The following is a 20290-nucleotide window of genomic DNA, read 5'->3' on the forward strand; positions in this document are numbered from 1 at the left end:
GGTTTCTAATTCATTGATTTCTGCTCTAATCTTGGTCAACTGCTTCCTCGTGCGTGGATTAGGCCTGTCCCTCTGTTGCTGTTCCAGCTTCTTGAGGTGAGAATATAAAAACTGCATTTTAGATTTTTCTATTCTTTTGAGTGAGGCTTGGATAGCTATGTATTTCCCCCCTTAGGACTGCCTTTGCAGTACCCCATAGGTTTTGGACCATTGTGTTTTCATTCTCATTGGTCTCCATAAATTGTTTAAATTGATTTTTGATTTCCTGGTTTATCAAATCATTCCTGAGCAGGATGGTTCTTAGTCTCCAAGTGTTTGAGTTTCTTCCAAATTTTTCCTTGTGGTTGAGTTCCAATTTCAGAGCATTGTGGTCCGAGAATATGCAGGGAATAATTTCAGTCTTCTGGTATCAGTTGGGACCTGTTTTGTGTCCCAGAACATGGTCTATTCTTGAGAATGTTCCATGGGCATTAGAATAGAATGAGTATTCTTTGGTTCTGGGGTGTAGTGTTCTATATATATCTATGAGGTCCAACTCGTCCAGTATGGCATTCAAAGCCCTTGTTTCTTTGTCGATTTTGTGCATGGGTGTTCTGTCTATTTCTGAGAGTGGAGTGTTGAGGTCCCCTACTATTAACATATTTTTATCTATATGTCTTCTAACTCTGGTTAAGAGTTGGTTTGTGTATCTTGCTGCTCCCCTATTGGGGGCATATATATTTATAATTGTCATATCCACTTGTTGGATACATCCTTTAAGAATAATATAGTGCCCTTCTGTGTCTCTAACTATAGTCTTTAGTTTAAAATCCAATCTGTCTGATAAGAGAATTGCTACCCCAGCTTTCTTTTGAGGCCCATTGGCATGAAAGATGGTATTCCATCCCTTTACTTTCAGTCTGAATGTATCTTTATGTTCAAAATGAGTCTCTTGTACACAGCAAATGGATGGGTCATTTCTTTTTATCCAATCTGCAACCCTGTGGCATCTTATGGGAGCATTTAGGTCATTTACATTAAGACTGAATATTGAGAGATATGATTTTAATGATGCCATGTTGCCAGTAAAGTGTTTCTATAGATTGTGACTTTCTGCTCTGTACCACTCTTGGGCCTTTTTACCTTTATAGAACCCCCCTTAATATCTCCTGTAGGGCTGGTTTCATGGTTACGGAATTATTCAATGACTGGCGATTCTGGAAGGTCTTTATTTCTCCATCAATTCTGAATGACAGCCTTGCTGGATAAAGGATCCTTGGCTGCATGTTTTTCTCTGAAAGAGCTTTAAAAATGCCCCCCCCAACCCTTTCTCTCATTCCAGGTCTGTGTAGACAGGTCTGACATAATTCTTATAATTTTGCCTTGGTACATGAGAAATTTCTTTGCCCTGGCCGCTTTCAATACTGTATCCTTGGATCTAATACTTGCGAACTGCACTATGACGTGAAGTGGCGTAGGTTTGTCGTGGTTGAGCTTGGGAGGGGTCCTCTCTGCCTCTTGGACACGAATGTTTGTTTCCCTTGCTAGATTAGGGAAGTTTTCAGCTACAATTTTTTTCAAATATCTCTTCTAGACCTCTGTTTTTCTCTACCCCCTCAGGTTGTGATGATTCTGACATTGGAACGTTTCATTGAGTCAGTAATCTCCCGTACCCTACATTCTTGGGCATGGATTTTTTTAAGTCCAAATTCTATTTTAGCTTTTCTTCTACTAACCCTTCCTCCAATTCGCTGATATGTTCTTCTGCCTCATTCACCCTGGCCATCAGAACCTCTAGTTTTGCCTGCATTTGGCTCATAGAATTTTTAATTTCTGCCAGATTCGGTCTCATTTCTGCCCTTCGAGATTCTATATTCTCATTAACATTTTCGTTAATACTTTTTTCAAGTCTACACATCGTCTTGACCATTGTTACTCTGAATTCCATTTCTGATAATTTGGTTATCTCCATATCCATTAGTTCTGTGGCACAGGCCACAGACTCATTGTCTTTTCTTTGCTGGGGGGGATTTCTCCTTCTCGTCATTCTGATGAGGAGAGATTGCGGGGTTGTCCAGAGCCCAAATTATTGACTGGGACCCAGGCCATGCGCCCTTGTTTATAGGGATCTTAGGGATGTGGGCTTCTTGATTTTTCAGCCTGCCTTCTGGGGGAGGGGCCTGCTGCACCGAAACTCAGGCAACCCAGTTTGGGTAGAGTCTCTGTGTCCCCTGCGAGGGGGAGATGGGGATGGGCATAATGTGAGCTGGTATTTCCAAGCTTTTGTTCTCTGGCAGCTTTCCCTGGAGGTTTCCTGTGCCTCTTCTGAGAGTCAGAGCAGCAGTGGCCGAAACTCAGCCTCTGTCTCAGAACAGAGGGATCATGGACCGTTCTCCACTGATGTTCTGGCCACTTTAACTCTGTTTCTGTTGGTGCTGCTCAGCCCTGCAGCGTCCCGGGATGTGCTTCCCACACCCGTCATCCCAGCCCTCACTTCCATGGCCGGCGGGTCTCTGTCCTTTGTGTTTCTAACACTGCCAGCCGCCCCCACGTGCTCCCAGAGCGCCAGGTCTCAGTCTGGTTCCAGTGAGCACACCGGAGCTCCGGTTTTCAGTCTGGTCGTGTGTTCCCTGGCTCATGGTCTCAGTCGGCTCTCTCGGGGGTGCCAGTCTGCGAGTCCTCCTGCTCCCCCGTGCAGGTGGCTACCGCTTCCCAGCGCCCGATCGCGGCGGCTCCCTCCCCCTTCCGTTTATCTTACAATATCTGTGCGGGGTTTCATGGCTCCCTGCTTTGTACCTCAATACTCATCGCTGGAGATGTCCATTTGTAGAGATCCAGATGTATCTTCCTGCATCTCAGGCTGATTCCATGGTTGTTCAGGCTGTCTGGTACCTATCCAACTCGACTCAGGGTACTGGCTGAAAATGGGGTCCCCTACTCCTCTGCCATCTTCAAGAGTACAAGACTTAATCAACTGAGCCACCCTGGCACCCCTCACTGATCTTTATAACAGTGCTACATGGAGACATTATTGTCAGTAAAGTAGTGTGCTTTTCCAATTGGGTGTTATAGAGATTTTATTTTGCAGTTCTAAGTCAGAAAGCGATTGTTTAACTATAATACTATAGAAGTATAGTGTATTTACTGAGAAAAACTTTTTTAGATTTCTTGATGTTAGTGGAAAACAATTATTTAGATGGAAAATGCTTTTAAGTGACACTCCAAATATAAGCCTGTAAGAAATCCATACATTGAGTTGTTAAGAAAATGAGTTTCAAAAACTTTTAGAAAAGTAAAGCTTAAGAATTTGAAAGTTGAAGAACATTTAATTGTAACAATTGGGTAAAAGATATTAAATGCAAACTGTTTTCTTTTCCATGTTAAGTGGCATATTAAGTAATTGTGGGATGTTTCTCGTCAGTCATCTACTTGGTTATTTAAAAGTATTTTAAAAGGGATAATTAGCCATGGCTTAGAAAGTAATACGGTTTGCAAACCTTTTTTAACTTCAATGTAAACAAAATAAAAATACATAAAATACATACACAATACATAATATATGAGAGACAGTGAAGGGATGGGCAAAGGGAGAGGGAAAGAGAGAATCTCTAGCAACATATATACATAATACATATATATACACAAAATATATTTTATATTATTTTTTGTATTAAAACTTTTTTGTATGGTATGTGAGTGAAAACTCAGGTTTATTCTTTATAGATCACATATAGCAAATAATTCAAAACACTGTAAGATGTGGGATGTTTCTGCTTATAGTAAATATGTTGTTAAGGACCATCTGCTGGTCTTTGCTTTATTTATATATTGATTCAAATTTCAGCATTCTGAAGACTGACAAAAGTATACTTACAGACTCAACTGTAGTTTTTATTTTATGTTCTTTACTATAGACACATTTTACATGCACAAATATCAGTCACAACTATTTTCTTGAATATTTGCATAATATGCTTTCTTTTCCAGCCCATTTAGCAAGTAGAAGCATGTCCTAATGTACTGCGAACAGGTGAGAAAATATCAGCTGTTTCATATAGTTGATATATAATTTTCAACTTCTTTTTGGTAATAAATTTTGCAAAGACTAGATGGTAGAGAATGTGAATCTTTAGGAGACAGTGGTTTATATGCCACTTGAAATAAGGAGAATTCTTTGAATTTTGACATTTCATATGCATATAGCCATTTCCTGTACCTTTAGTTTATTTTTTATTTATTTAGAATGTACAATTAAATACCTTTCCTATCACTTCGATTGCAAATATTTTGTAGTTTTCTCTCTTCCAGAATAGTCTTTCATCCATGCTAAAACTTGTCTAAGATAAAAAAATAAAGTATAAATACTTAGTCACATGTATGTATGACTTTGAACTCTAGATTGTAAGCACTTTGGTGAGCCAGACCATGAAATTAAAAATGGAAGATGCTTAATAAAAATTTATTGAAAGAAGGAATAATATCTTGATTGTACTTAACAATAAATAAGTATACAGTAAATTTTATAAAACTAAAAATTATGTACCCATCAAAATTATTTCTCTTTAACATCTTGAAGAAAGCATTAGTTTGAAACAGCTTGCTAATTTGAAAGATTGCTATTTTAGGATAATAAACCTTTGATTTTAATGATTTATAGAGGAAAATCTTTCTAACCTTGTTTTTAAATTTTGCATTCAACATTACTCTGTGGTATTAGATCACTTCTCAGGTATCTTTTAGAGCTTGGGTAAAGAACTGCCAGTTGACTCTAAATTTAGTTTTTTGTCATGACAGAATCAAGAAATGGTTACAAACAAGATTTCTAACCAGTTTTCAAAATATCATGAACTAGTAGTTCATTTCAATGGAAAGTCTCATACATGGATGTTTGTGTCATTGCATAATGAGGTCCAAATTAAGAATAAAAATATATAGTTTCTAATACTGGATTTGTCACTTGTCCTCCAGTTTTGTAATTTCTTCAAAATGGAAATGAAGCTCAACACTACCCATTTATAGTTGTAAGAGTATCTGATAACTCATTTTGGTGAAAGAACTTTAAAATGGGTTATAAAAAAGTAAAATGGGTTATAAAAATCCAAAATAATGACAGAAAATAATTAAAAATGAGAATAACATGTAATTCAATGTGATGTCATATATATAAATATGAGGATTTGCTTAGTTTATTTTAGTTAATGTTTGCAAAAAGTACTCATTTCCCAGTGTTTCTGATAATTTAGTTCAGAAGCTAACAGTGCTGATGACATTTCAATTTGAAAGTCTTAATTAAAACACAAACATTTAAAGTTATTTAAAGTAATCATGGTTACTTCGAAAGCAAAAAAATATGAAAATGGTAAATGATTCCTGAGAGTTACATTCATGAAGAGGAAGAAATAATTTTGGGCATTTTGGAAACAACGTAACAAAAAATTAACTATGAAAACAAGAAATGTCTATAGACTTTCTAAATGATGAACATGTCCTAAAACCACAGATTTATTGTATATGTATTTGTCTTTGTAATGTATGCAGAGTATTGTATTTTAAATCTAATACACTTATATTTTTAAATATTTTATGTATATATAAATCTCTTTATATATACCTATATATACATATATTTAGGTCTCATATATACACATATATGTATGCATATCTTATACACACATATATATGTGTTTTTGTATATACATATGTATGCACATACATATAAACACACGCTATAATTGATACACTCATTCTGGAGATACCTGACTAATAAAGATACTGTTGTAATTTTTGCCTTGAGTAGTTTTGCCTATTTTTAGCTTTATATACATAGTGTCATACAACATGTATTATTTTATGCTTGGCTCCTTTCTTATCAACATATTTGTGAGATTTATCTAAACTATTTCTAGTTGCTTGAATTTCAGTTTATTTTTATTACTGTATAGATTTTTAGTCAGCGAGTATATAACACATTTTTTTAATCCAGTTTACTGCATATTAACTTCTAAGAGTTTTCCAGCTTAGGGCTATTATGAATAATGTTTTTATATAATTCTGTATGTTGTTGGTGTTGTTTAGAATGGGAAAGATGGGGGGAGGGGCAGAAGGAGAGGGAGAGAGAGAATCCCAAGCAGGTTCCACACCCAGGATGGAGCTGGACAGGGGTTCTTCCTCACCACCCTGAGATCATGACCTGAGCCAAAATCAAGAGCCAGACGCTCAACCGACTGTGCCACCCAGGCACCCCTACTATATGTTTTTTTTTTTTTAAGATTTTATTTATTTATTTGACAGAGAGAGAGACAGCCAGTGAGAGAGGGAACACAAGCAGGGGGAGTGGGAGAGGAAGAAGCAGGCTGCCAGCAGAGGAGCCTGATGTGGGGCTCGATCCCAGAACACTGGGATCACGCCCTGAGCTGAAGGCAGACGCTTAATGACTGTGCCACCCAGGCACCCCTCTACTATATGTTTTTTGATGAACATCTTAGAACAATTCTTTTGAGTATGTACCCAGTACAACTGCTAGGTAGTAGAAAATACATATATTCAGTTTGATTATGTATGACCATATTTATTTACATTCTTAATCAATATTTTATGAGCACACTGTTATTCCATAGCCTCTATAAGTTTTTTTTCTTATTTTAATTTTAGACCTTATAATAGGTGTGGATTGATACTACATTACATTTTAAAATTTCATTTCCCTGATGACTCATAGCATTGACTCCTTTCTCATTGGATGTCAGTTTATGATATTCCTATTTAATACTTTACCATTTTTCTATTAGATTTTCTACCATTTTTCTTGTTTGTTAGTAATAGATTTTTAAATATGTTAAGTTAGATTTTTATCAGATATCTCTGTATATATATATATATATCCTTGAAAAGTATGGGAGAAATAAAGACTGTCAGACAAACAAAAATTGAATTTGCTGCCTACCTTCTTTAGAGAGATGGGAAATAATATCTACATAAAGGAAGAAAGAGCATTGAAGAAGCAATAAGTGAAGACTAAATAAACTTTTATTTCTGTTATTCTTAATTGATTTGACAACAGATTTTTCCCCAAAATAATAATGGCAACAGTGTATTTGATTTTGTATGCTTATGCATATATATATACATATATATGGATATATACTTATATATATAAGAAATGAATAGCAGCAATGGTAGAATGGAAGAGAAAGAAGAATTAGGAATATTTTGTTATTGTAAGGTACTCACATTGCCTGGGAAGTGGAATAGTGTTATTTGAAATTGGACTTGGGTTATTTGTAAATGTATATTGCAAACTCTGAAAACACTGAAAACCACTGGAAAAAAATGAGGGAAAAAAACCATAACCAATACGCTAAGAAAGGAGAGAAAATTGGATCATATCAAATGCTTGATTTAAACTGCAAAACGCAGAAAAACAATGGTAGATAAAAATAGGAATGAAGAAAGGCAACATAAAAAACTAGTGAATATGGTTGCCATTAATCTAACTATATCATTAATTACTTTGAAAGTCAGTGGTCTAAATGTACCATCTAAAATACAGGGATTTTCATAGTAGATCAAAAGTCATAAGTCAACTATATGTTGCCTATAAATATAAAGACACATATAGATTTCAAAAAGTAAATGGATATGGAAAAATATATCATTTAATGCTAATAAGAGGAAAGCAGGAGTAGCTATATTAATTTCGGAATGAACAGATTTCAAAGTAAGGATAGTTATCAGGAACAAATAAGGGAATTACATGATGATAAAGGGGCAATTCTCTGAGAAGACCTAATAGTCTCTGACATGTATGTACCTAATGCACATGTCAAACAATGTGAGGCAACAACTGATGGAACTGCAAGGAGAAATAGATAAAGACACTATCATAGCTGAAGACCTTAGCATTCTTTTCCCACAAATGGACAGATTTTAGCAGGCTAAGAATAAGTAAAGACATAATTGAACTCAACAACACCATCAATCAACTGGTTATAATTGACATCTGTAGACTCTTTTATCCAACAAGAGCAGATCACACATTCTTCTCAAGCTCACATGGATATATTGACATTCTGGGCTGTAAAACACACCTGAACAAATTTAAAAGATTGGAAATCATACAGTATCTGCCCTCAGATCACAATAGAGTTAAACTGGAAATTAATAACAGAAAAATAACTGGAAAATCCCAAAATAAGTGGAGATTAAGCAATTAACAAACATTTCTGCATAATACAGGAGTTGAAGAAGTAATCTCAAGAGAAATTTAAAAATATCTTAAATAAAAAAACTATAATTTTGGTTCAGTGCAGCAAAAACAGGGCTTAAAGGGACATTTATAGCATTGAATACATATCTCAGAAAAGAAGAAAGATCTAAAATCAGCAACCTGTGCTTTCACCTTAGGAACCAAGAAAAAGGAGCAAATTAAATCCAATTAAGCAGAATAAAATAAAAAGAAATGGAGCAGAAATCAGTAATATTGAAAACAGGAACTCAGTAGGGAAAATCAATGAAACCAAAAGCTTATTCTTTGAAAGATCAATAAAATTGATAACCCTTTAACAAGGCTAAATTAGAAAAAAAGAGACAGACTCCAAATTACTGGTATCAGAGATGAAATAGGGGACATCAATATAAATCTATGGAAATTAAAAGGATAATAAAGGAATACTATGAACAACTCTGCCCACAAATTTTATAACCTAGCTGAAATGAACCAATTTCCTGAAAGACACAATCTGCTATATACCACTCAAGAAGAAATAGAGGATCTGAATAAGCCTGTGTCTATTAAAGAAATTGAATCAATGATTCATAACCTTCTAAAACAGTAAGCACTGGATCGATAGAATCACTGTTGAATTCTTCCAAATATTTAAGGAAAAAATTATGCCAATAATCTACAATCTCTCTCAGAAGATAGAAGCAGAGGGAATATTTCCTGGCTCATTTGACGAAGTCAACATTACCCTAATATCAAAATAAAGATGTTACAAGAAAACAAAACAAACTTTCATGGACATATATTCAAAAATTCTCATCTAAATGTTAGCAAATCAAATCTAAAAAAAAGTATAAAAAGAATTATACACCATGACATAGGATTTGTCCTAGGTATGCAAGACTGATTCAGCATTTGAAAATCAATTAATGTAATCCACCCCATCAACAGGAAAAAAAAAAAAAATCACATAAGCCACAAAAAATAAAAAGATTTGACAAGATCCACTTCCACTCATGCTAAAAATTTTCAGCAAACTAGAACTAGAAGGGAAGTTTTAATTTTATAAAGACTGTCTATAAAATACCTAGAGCAAACATCATACTTAGTGGTTGGAAACTCAAAGCTTTCCTGTTACTATCAGGTTCAAGGCAAGGTTGTCCCCTTTCATCACCCCTTTTTCACCATCATATTGCAAGCCCTTGCTAATGCAATAAGGGAAGAAAAGGAAACAAAAGATTTAAGAGTGTAAAGGAAGACATACAACTGTGTTTTCAGATGACATGATCATCTATGTAGACAATTCAAAAGAATCAACATAAAAATTATTGTAAAAAATAAGCAATTATAGCAAGTTTGAAGCATATAAGTTTAATGTACAAAAGTCAATCGCTTTCCTAGATATCAACAATGAACAAAATGAACATGAAAGTAAAACCACAATACCATTTATGTAGGAAACGAAAATATTAAATACTGAGGTATAAATATAACCACATATTCAGATATCCAGTGAAAATAGTCTGGATGATATTATAATGGTGGGTATATGTCATTATTGTTTGTCCAAACCCATAAAGTAAGGTAAAAAATGGACTTTGGATGATTATGGTGTTCCAATGTAGGATCCAGTGTGTAATATTGATAATGGAAGAGGCTACGCATGTGTGAGTACAGGGTATATCTGGGAAATCTCTCTACATTTCTCTCAATGTTATTGTAAACCTAAAACTGCTCCAAAAAACAAAGTTTTTAAAAACAAAAGCATACGGATTTGAGAAAAGGAAGTTAATTGTTAACTTTCAGAAGGCTCACTTTCATCACAAATTGAAAGCTGAAAGAAAAGAGTAAATGCAAATTTCTTCATGTATAAAATCCTTTTACTTGGGATTTTTTTATGCAATCTAATTATCCAATGAGATATCAGAAAAAACAACAAGAGAAAATTTAGGCAGGGCGGATTTCTAAACTCACAATACCAGTAAGATTCATTACATGAATCACAATTGCTAAACTCACAATACCAGTAAGATTCATTACATGAATCGCAATTGCTTGAAAACAAAATGTTCAAGGAGGAATAGTAATTTCTTTACTTGATAAAGTTTTATCGATAAAAAGTCAATAATAAATACCATTTTCAGTTGGGATTATCATTTTTATGAAAAAACACAGGTCTAGGAGATTCACATCCTTCTCCTTCCAAGTAGCTTAAGAAGTTGCTCAGCCAGTCAGAGTTAGCTCAGCTGAAGAACAGATTAATGCCAGTGTCAATGTGTGAAGGCATTTTTTTTGGGGGGGGGGGTGAGGAGACAAATTCTTCAGTGATTAACTACACCCATCTTTTCTTTTTCTTGTAAATAACTAGACGTTTCTCTACTTCTGTTCCTTTACAAATACACAGAGCATCATGGGAGCAGAATCCCTCTCTGGGAGCCCCGTGCTTGGTGAGCCCAGTGCAGCTGTGTCCATCTTAAACATATTGTTTCATCACTTAATGGGGTGGCTGAACCATTAATTTGACTTTTTTTTTTCTCTTTTATGAATGTATCTAAAGGTTACAGAATATCCTTTCATGTCCTCTTTTGCCAGCATCTTACATAACTACCATGCATCAAGCTAGATATTAATGTTTGTTCACAGGGCGTTGGTAGAAACAAATGGAAATTAAAACACAATATTAAATTTTCAAGTTTTTATTTTTCATCTTGACCAATTAAAGGTACTTTATTTGTGTTTTTTATGACATACTTATAGAAATTGATGATGTGAGCAACAGAATAAGGTTTCATGGAATAAAAATCATGCTGATAGTAATGCAATTTGTAACACTATAACTAGAACATTTTCATATTTACAAGTTTCAAAATATACTTAACCCATGTGTCAAATAGGAAATTATTTTAATAGGAAATTGTTTTAGAAACTATAGAATATTGAACTGAATAATATTGAAAAAAAACTACATTATTGGATAGTTTTGATTGTTTTCAAATGTCCCTTATTAAAAACAGCTTGAAAATAGCCCCCCCCAGAAGCCTCATTTGCCATAAATGTCAAAGTTCCAATGGTTTGCTTTATGCAAATTGTGTGTTATGTATGGTAGCACACAAAAGCAACCATAGAAAGGAATAAATTAGAGTGATTATTATGCTGTACAATTTACAATTAAATAAACCACAAAACTAAAATTGTGATTCAAAGAGTGCTTGCTATTTTGCTTGAACACTACACCTTGCAGTCAGCCAGTTGTTTATTTTCCATGTAAATTGCTTTCCTGAGTGCTCTAACACCATATGTTAAAAATAAGCAAAAAAGTAAACAAAAAACTCAAAAAGCAAAACTTTAAAAAGTGGAGAGTATTACATACTTGTGTTTTAAACTCAGAAATACTTTTAGGAGGTTTCAGACAAAATCCTATTTTAGTCCAAGTTCACACAAAATGCTCTAATTCTATTTATTGCATTTTGAAAACTTCATAATAGATACTGAATTGAAAAATATTGGAAATGCTGATTCAACAGTCCTGTAATTTGTGACATGTTATTAATTTTTAATGATTCAAATTTAATTAATTTTAAATTAAAATCTTTAAATTAAATTTAATTGATTTAATTAATTTTTAAGTGATTTAATCACTTAAAATTAGTCAACAGGCCTCTAGTTCTAAATGCTCATTGATTTACATTTTCGTTACGTACAAAATATGTTTAAACTGCTTAGTAACAAAGGTTTACCAACATCATCAAAACAATCTTATTTAAAATAACCCCCATTAAAAATTTAACTAGTATAATAATAAATATTCATTGTAAAAAAATTGCTTCGGGAGAATGAAAGTTTTCAAGAAAAATGTAATGACTGTTGAATATCTCAAATCTAAAATGTCAAGGAAGTTCATGTTCAAAATTAAAGGACTGTTGGTATAATACATGTTTGAAAATTTCACTACAAAAAACACATTTGATTTTAGAATAGTTTTAGATTTACAGTAAAATTGTCAAGATAGTGCAGAGACATCCTATATATCCTACATGCAGTTTCCCCTACGTTTAATACCTTACATTAATATAGTATATTTGGCACAATTAAGTAACAAATACTGATATATTATTTTTAACTAATAACCATATTTTATTCAGATTCCCTTTGTTCTTACCTAGTATTACTCTGTTACAAATACCACCCAAAATACCACATTGATTTTATAGTTCTATCTTCTAGTTTTTCTTGGTTTTGGCAGTTTGTCAGAATTTCCTTGGTTTTGATGACCTTGAGAGATTCAAGGAGCACTGGTATTTTGAATTAATTTGGATTTATCTGAATTTTTCCTTCTCCTTAGAATGGAATTGTATGTTTGCAAGAGGAAGAACACAGATAAAGTGACATTGTATCACATCCTATTAATGGCAGATAATATCAACATTACCTATCACTGTTGATGTTAACCTTGGTTACTTGGCTGAAACAGTGTTTGTAAGGTTTCTCAAATGCAAAGTTACTTTCCCCCTTTCCCTTCATATATCTATGTACGTATATACATACAGAGATCTATATCTATAGATCTATATGTATATCTATCTGAAAGGAAGCTACTATGTGAAGTCCACACTTAAAGGAGTTGGAGTTGTCTTTCTCATCCTTGGGGAAGAAGTATCAACATAAATCATTTGCAGTTCTTTTTCAGAAAAGATTTGTCTCTTCTTTCTCCATTCATTCATTTATTTATATAACTATGGGCTCATGCTATTCATTTCATACTTTGAGTTACAGTTTAATATAATTTTATTTATTTTGTTCGGATTTTTTCAGCTTTGGTCATTGGGGAGTTCCTTCAGATAGCTCCTCTGTCCCTTTGACATACCTCAATCATGCATGTGTGTGTGCGTGTGTGTGTTAGCACTTTCTTAATTTGTGGATGCTCCAGCCTCATCTTGTCCAATCACGTCCAAGCCTAGAATTAGATATTTATCCAAGGAGCTTTTCTTTCTTTTAATTGAGAATAATTTTAGAAGCCAAAAATTCAGCACCTGGTGAACTCATTGTCACTGGGTTGTATTTGTTTAGATTTTCTCAGCTAAGTATGTATATATATGTATGTATACTAACCAGTGTATGTACATGCATTTATACATATTTCTATCTGTAACCATCTGAATTTATAATAAATTAAACATGAGTTTGTGCAAGTATGTCCAGCTGTAATCCATTACCACTTGAATCATTTTAGCCACCTAAACTTGTTTATCTGTAGACACTTCTCTCAGTAAAGAACCTGACTCCTATATACACTATTAATTTACTTAGCTGTTCATTTCCAATATATATGTGTAGCAGTATCAGAATTGTTGACATGTAACTCCACAGAAAATAACTAAGAATGAGAGTACAATGCTTAGAAATAAAGTTTTTTGTTAGGTTGTCTGGTTTGGTTTGGATTACCTCCCATCTTATTCCACTTATTTCCATAATTACTTACATAGCAACTTCTGCGCCATTCTTTTAAGTGAGATTGTTTCATAGATTTGTAATACTTTCTTTTTCTACATTTTATATTTCTATCAGGAATCACATGATTTCCTATTTAATTTTTATATACTAAGGGTCATTCTTTGTTCAGTAAAGTTCCATGGGGTTTTGACCCATACATAGTGCTATGTATCCATCATTATAGTATCATTGGAATGGTTTCATAGCCCTAAAATATTCTCTGTGCTGCACTTACTTAAATCTTTCTTCTCCCCACCCCCACATCCCTGACAAGCACTGATCTCTGTAATGTGTCTATAGTTTGGGCTTTTCCAAAATGTTGTATAAGTCAAATTGTGTGGTACATAGCCTTTTCAGACTGGTTTCTTTTACTTGGAGATATGCATTCAAGCTTCCTCCATATCCCCTTGTGACTTTATAGCTTACTTTTTAAAATCACTGAATAATATTCCATCGTATGATGTACCATGGCTTGTTTATCCAGTTCTCTATTGAGGAACATCTTGTTGCTTTCGATCTTTGGCTATTATGAATAAAGTATCTATAAATATTGGCATGCAGGATTTTATGTGGATATAAGTTTTATATGGACGTAAGTTTCAAATTCTTGAGTAAATAACTAGGAGCACTGTTGCTGAATTGTGCAGCAAGATTACATTTAGTTTTGTCAGAAAATGTCAAATTGTCTTCCAAAGTGGTTGTACTGTTTTGCAATCCCACCAGCAGAGAATGAATTGCTCCACTGTATAACCACCAATTGGTCTTGACTCCTTTAGGATCTTAGCCATTACTATATGTAAGCAGTATATCATGTTACTATTTTAATTTGTAATTCCCTAATGTCAAATGATGTTTCTTATCTTTTCTTTTTTTTTTTTAATTTTTTTGTTTGTTTCTTATCTTTTCATATGATTTTTTACTGTCCACATAACTTCTATGGTAAGGTACCTGTTCAGATCTTTTGCCCATTTTTAATTGGGTTGGATAGTTTCTGTTATTCAGTTTTGATAGTTATTTGTATATTTTATAACAAGTCCTATAGAAGATATGTATTTTGCACATATTTTTCTTCTAATCTGCGGCTTGGGTTTTCATTTTCTTAATAGGTTCTTTTATACAGAAGAAGTTTTTAATTTTATTGAAATCCAATTTATCACTTTTGTTATTCATGCATCCTATTTTCTTGTGTTGTATACAAAAACTCATTACCAAACCCAGGTCAATGTTCATTTAATCCTATATTTATCTCTAGAAGTTTTATCTTGTATCCTATGTTCTTGGTGTATTCATTTATTTTCCCAGGAATTTTTTACTTGAATCTTTGAGTTTTCCTATATAGACAATCATGTCATCCACGGATAAATACATTTATATTTCTTTCTTTCCAATCTGTGCTCATTTTTTTTCTTTTCTTATTTCATTGCACTAGTTGAGAATTCCAGCACAATATTGTATAGGTATAGTGAAAGAGAACTTCCTTACTTTTTCCCAATCATAGGTAGAGTGTCTATGCTCACCATTAAGTATAAAGTTAGCTCTAGGTTTTTTGTTTGTGTGTGTGTTTGTTTTGTAGATCTTCTTTATCAAGTTGAGAAAGTTCCTCTTTATTCCTAAATTGCTGAAACTTTTTATCATGAGTGGGTGTTGTATTTTGCCAAATACTTTTCTGTTTCATTTAATATCATCATGTGATTTTCTTCTTTATCTTTTGATGTGGAAAAATACATTGTTAGATTCTTATTTTTTGAAACATTTTTATATAACTAGAACGAATCCCACTTGTTCATGGTGGGTAATTATTTTTTATAGATTATCGTATTTGGTTTACTAATATTTTGCTGAGGATTTTTGTATTTATATTCATGAAGAATATTGGTCTTTGGCTTTCCTTTCATGTAATATCTTTATCTGTTTTATGTATTTCATGTCATTTGTGTAACCCTGGCCTCATAAAATGTGTTGGGAAGCTGAAGGGCATGTTGTACTTGCAGAAGATATAGAGAACTCCTTGCATCATTTCCTAAAACCAGGAATGCACACTCTTTGAAGTGCTTCTATTGCATGGTTCAGATAAGCATTCCAAAGCATTACTGAATCAGAGGAGCACAATTGTGATAAAATCTAGCTTATTCATTCTTTTGTCACATATAGTGTTGAATGGATCCTGTGCCTTGCTTCTCCAATTCTACCTTCCCATAATTTTCCTTCAATCACAATTAGTTACAATAGGATTTTTTTGAATTTTAAAAAGAAATTCTACCTGTTATTATGCAATTTTGTTTATTTGTAGCAACCTTTATTTAGTACTTAATATGTGCCAGTTTGTAAATCTGTCCCATCTTTATTGACATGGTCTGTCTCTACTGTGATATAGATGTGTGTGTGCTATGTTCCTCCTTGTGTCTGATCACTCTGCCATCTCAGGCTTAAGTCAGATGGAGGATTTTCTTTGTCCAGATTTCTCTGTGCTCTGATTGGGGAGGAGTGTCCAGTAGTTAAAGCAGTGCTCTCCCCACCAGAAATAGCAAACCATCATTTCTCCTATAGCATGCAAGCAAAAAACATTTCATCACCTTGAGTTTGGATTCTTTTTTTTCTGAAGATATCACTGTATATCTTGGTTGTGGGGTATAGTCTTACTATTAATCTGACTTTGATCTTATTCTGTAAGAAATATAACCATGGCCATATTTTGCTAAAAGTGTATTCACCACATATCTAGGATTATTTTCTTTTCAAGGGGCGACTTCACTGGCTTAGAAGGAACCGGTATGTAGGAAATCATTCCCACATAGTTGCAGGATGGTTTATGAATCTAAATTCATTTGCCACAGATATGTTCTGTGCCAATATTTTACATCATCCCTAATGGGGAAAGCAAACATGTGCTGCTTATTCAGTGTATATTAACCAGTATGCATCATGAATTGGAGCCAGACTGCCTTTTTTTGAATCCCACTTCCCCTTAACGGATCCAAATTTGGGGCAAGTTCTTTAACTTCTCTGTTGTTCAGTGTCCTCAATTGTATAATGGGGATATTAATAATTTTATTTCCTGAGTTGACCATTAGGAGTAAAATAATGTATATGTATCTATGTATGTAAATTGCTTAATACATATCTATGTATGTGTATATATATATATATATATATATAAATGTATACATGTTTAATATACATACACATATAATGTTCTGTTGTGTGTATATGTTTGTACATGTGTATGCATGTGTGTTTGTATACATTAAGTCCTTGTTTGTAATCCTTGCAAGTAATAAATACTAAATAAATCTTACTATAAATGATAACAGGTAAATTTTTTTTAAAGATTTTATTTATTTATTTGACAGAGATAGAGACAGCCAGCGAGAGAGGGAACACAAGCAGGGGGAGTGGGAGAGGAAGAAGCAGGCTCATAGCAGAGGAGCCTGATGTGGGGCTCGATCCCATAATGCTGGGATCATGCCCTGAGCCTAAGGCAGTCGCTTAACTGCTGTGCCACCCAGGCGCCCCACAGGTAAAATTTGTAAAAGGACAAAACATTACTTTAACTATTTAACTGTGCTCTAAATACAAAATGTAATTACCCTCTCTACAAAAGGCTCTTAAATAGCAAAACACTAACCATAGATAAAGGCATGCATGATGTTATAATAGGTGCTAACCAGAATTTTAAAATAACATCATAAACACAGAATCCAGGAGAGGAAATGAGAAAAGTAAGCAAAGACTGTTAAATCAGATATGGTCAATTTAGAATATCCTTTTCTCAAACCATTTCTCGGAGTTTACCAAACTTTAGCCTCCATCAGAGCCATCCTGAAAGCTTGCTAATACACAAATTGAAGGATCCAACCCATCAAATACTCTGATTTAGTAGGTGTGGGCTTGGGCCTGAGAATTTGCATTTCTGTTTCACCTTTGGTTCTAATGCTGCTGGTCCTGACCAAGGAACATAATAGGAGAATCACGGCTCCAACCACAGCTGAAAATGCAGACTGGTATGAAACACCAGTACGCGAGGGTATCATAAAGAACGAATGGGAAAAGCACACTAATTCAGAAATGCTTTAAATATCCACAGACTTTTGGGTTCCTATATCTTACCAATAAACTTACCTCAGTTCTGATGATTATTTCTATTCTCAGGTCTGTCACAACAGATATAAAATAATTGATTTCACGAGTAGAATACCAGCTTTCTCTAACAATGATGTGGAAGTTTGTGACATTTTCTTATTCAAATTCGTTGGAAACTCTATTCCTACTACTCTAAATTAAAGATTGTTTAACATCCATATTCATTTACATTTAAGCAACTGAGGACTTATCCTACCTAGAGACCTGAAAACATTAAATTTTATTGCCTGGTCATTAGATTTGTTGATATATTTTAAAAGGAACTAATGTGTTTTGTTTTGTTTTGTTTGTTTTTTTGAACTAATGCTTTTTAACCATGACTTCCAGCATAATATAAGCATATTTAATTTATGCATTTTAATAGCATGGTTGTTAACAAAGATTTTGGCTACTGTAAAGTTACTTCAGATGTGAGTTAGAATTCTGTAAAGATACCATGAAAGTTAGTTTGACTGTTATCGAAATCAAAGTTGGCTGCTTTGTAGAAATTGACAATCAAATCTTAAAATTTATATGGGAAGATAAGAGACTTATAGTAGACAAAACTATTTTGAAAAAGAAAAAAGGGAACTTCTTAACTTCAAAATTTACTATAAAAATTACAAAAAATTTCACAATCTACTCTAAAGGTACAATAAGCAAGACAATATAGTACTGACATAAAGACAGATATATAGATTAACTAAGAGTCCAAAATAAACTCCTGCTTATGGCCAGTTACTATTCAACAAGGGTGTCAACACAAGTCAATGGGAAAATAGTCTTTTTAACAAATGACTCTGGGATAAGTGTATTTCTTTATGCAAAAGAATGAAGTTGTGCCCCTACCATGTACCATATACAAAAATAAATTAAAAAAAAAAAACTTATGAAGCTAAAATGTAAATTAAAACTATGTAAGTCTTAGAGGAGATAATCTTACTGATCTTGGATTAGGCAATGATTCCTTAGTATAACCAAAAAAAAAAAAAACTCATCAAAACTGAGTTTTGTATAATAATACAGTGAAGAAAGTAAAATGCTGACCCATAGAATGGAAGAAAATACTTGCAAATTATTTAATGTTAAGGGATTTGTTTCAAGAACATATAAAGAATTCTTACAACTCAATATTCAAAAGATAAACTAATTTTTAAAAAACAGGCAAAGGATCTGAGGAGCTATTTCTCCAAAAAGATACATAATGGGCCAAAATGCGATGTACAGCATCAATAGTCACTAAGGAAATATAAATCAAAACCCTTATTCAAATATTGCTCAGCACCCACTAGGATGGCTATAATCAAAAAGACAGTAACAACTGTTGGTGAGAAGGTATAGAAATTAGAACCCACATATACTGCTTGTAGGAATATAAAATAATAACAGTAACTTTGGAAATCAGAATAGCAAACTTCTTAAACAGAGTTTCTGTAAGACACAAGAGTTCTTTTCCTGATTATATAATTGAGGAAAATTAAAAATGTACCCCCAAAAAGTCTATAGCAGCATTATTTATGAGAACCCCCAAATGGAAACAACCCAAATTTCCAGCAGCTGATGAATGGAAAAGTAAGATGTTGTATATCATTTGATGAAATATTACTTAGCAGACTTATAAAAATGAAGTAGATATACACACAGATATATAGATGAACCTTGAAAGTACTGACTCAACTAGAAAAAGAAATCAAAAAACCATTTTCTGTCATTCCATTGATAGGAAATGTGTAGAATGGGCAAATATATAGGGAAAGTAGGTTAGGTTACATAGGACTGAGTAGGAGGTGGGAAGGAATGGGGAGTGATTGCTAATAGATAATGTAATATTCAAAAATTAGATTGAAGTGATAGTTTCACAAATCTGGTAACTACACTAAACATCAGTGAGTTGTACACTTTAAGTGGTTTGTATGATATGTGAATTACATCTCAATAAATCTATTTTAAAACATTCGAACAATAAATCATAGTCAGTTAGGTGTCCGACTCTTGATTTCAGCTCAGTTCATGATTTCAGGGTCGTTAGATCGAACTCCACGTCAGGCTCTGCGCTGGGCATGGAACCTGCTTAAGATTTTCTCTCTCTCTCTCCCTCTACCCCTCCCTCCAAAAAAAATTAAATTAAATTAAAAAAGTAAAATAAGAAACAGAGAAAATGATTTTATTGGCTTGGTCATGACATTATTGTTGATGTGGAAAGTATATTTTCATAGATTGGAAGTATTTATCTTGGGAAGAAGTGAATTTTCCCCAAACTAATTGATAAGTTCATGAGTTATGAGTTAATAATCCAGAGTGTATTTCTGTTGAAATTGTATGTTTGGTTCAAAAGTTTATACAGAAATACAAATAACCAAGACTATCCAAAGCAATTTGGAAGAAAAGAACAATACCATATAAGTTTTGTTTTATTTTTGAAGACTTTATTTTTAAAAGCAGTTTAATGTTTATAACAAAATTGAGAGGAAGATAGGGAGA

This window comes from Ursus arctos, unplaced genomic scaffold (assembly GCF_023065955.2).
Source record: "Ursus arctos isolate Adak ecotype North America unplaced genomic scaffold, UrsArc2.0 scaffold_2, whole genome shotgun sequence".
NCBI lineage: Eukaryota > Metazoa > Chordata > Mammalia > Carnivora > Ursidae > Ursus > Ursus arctos.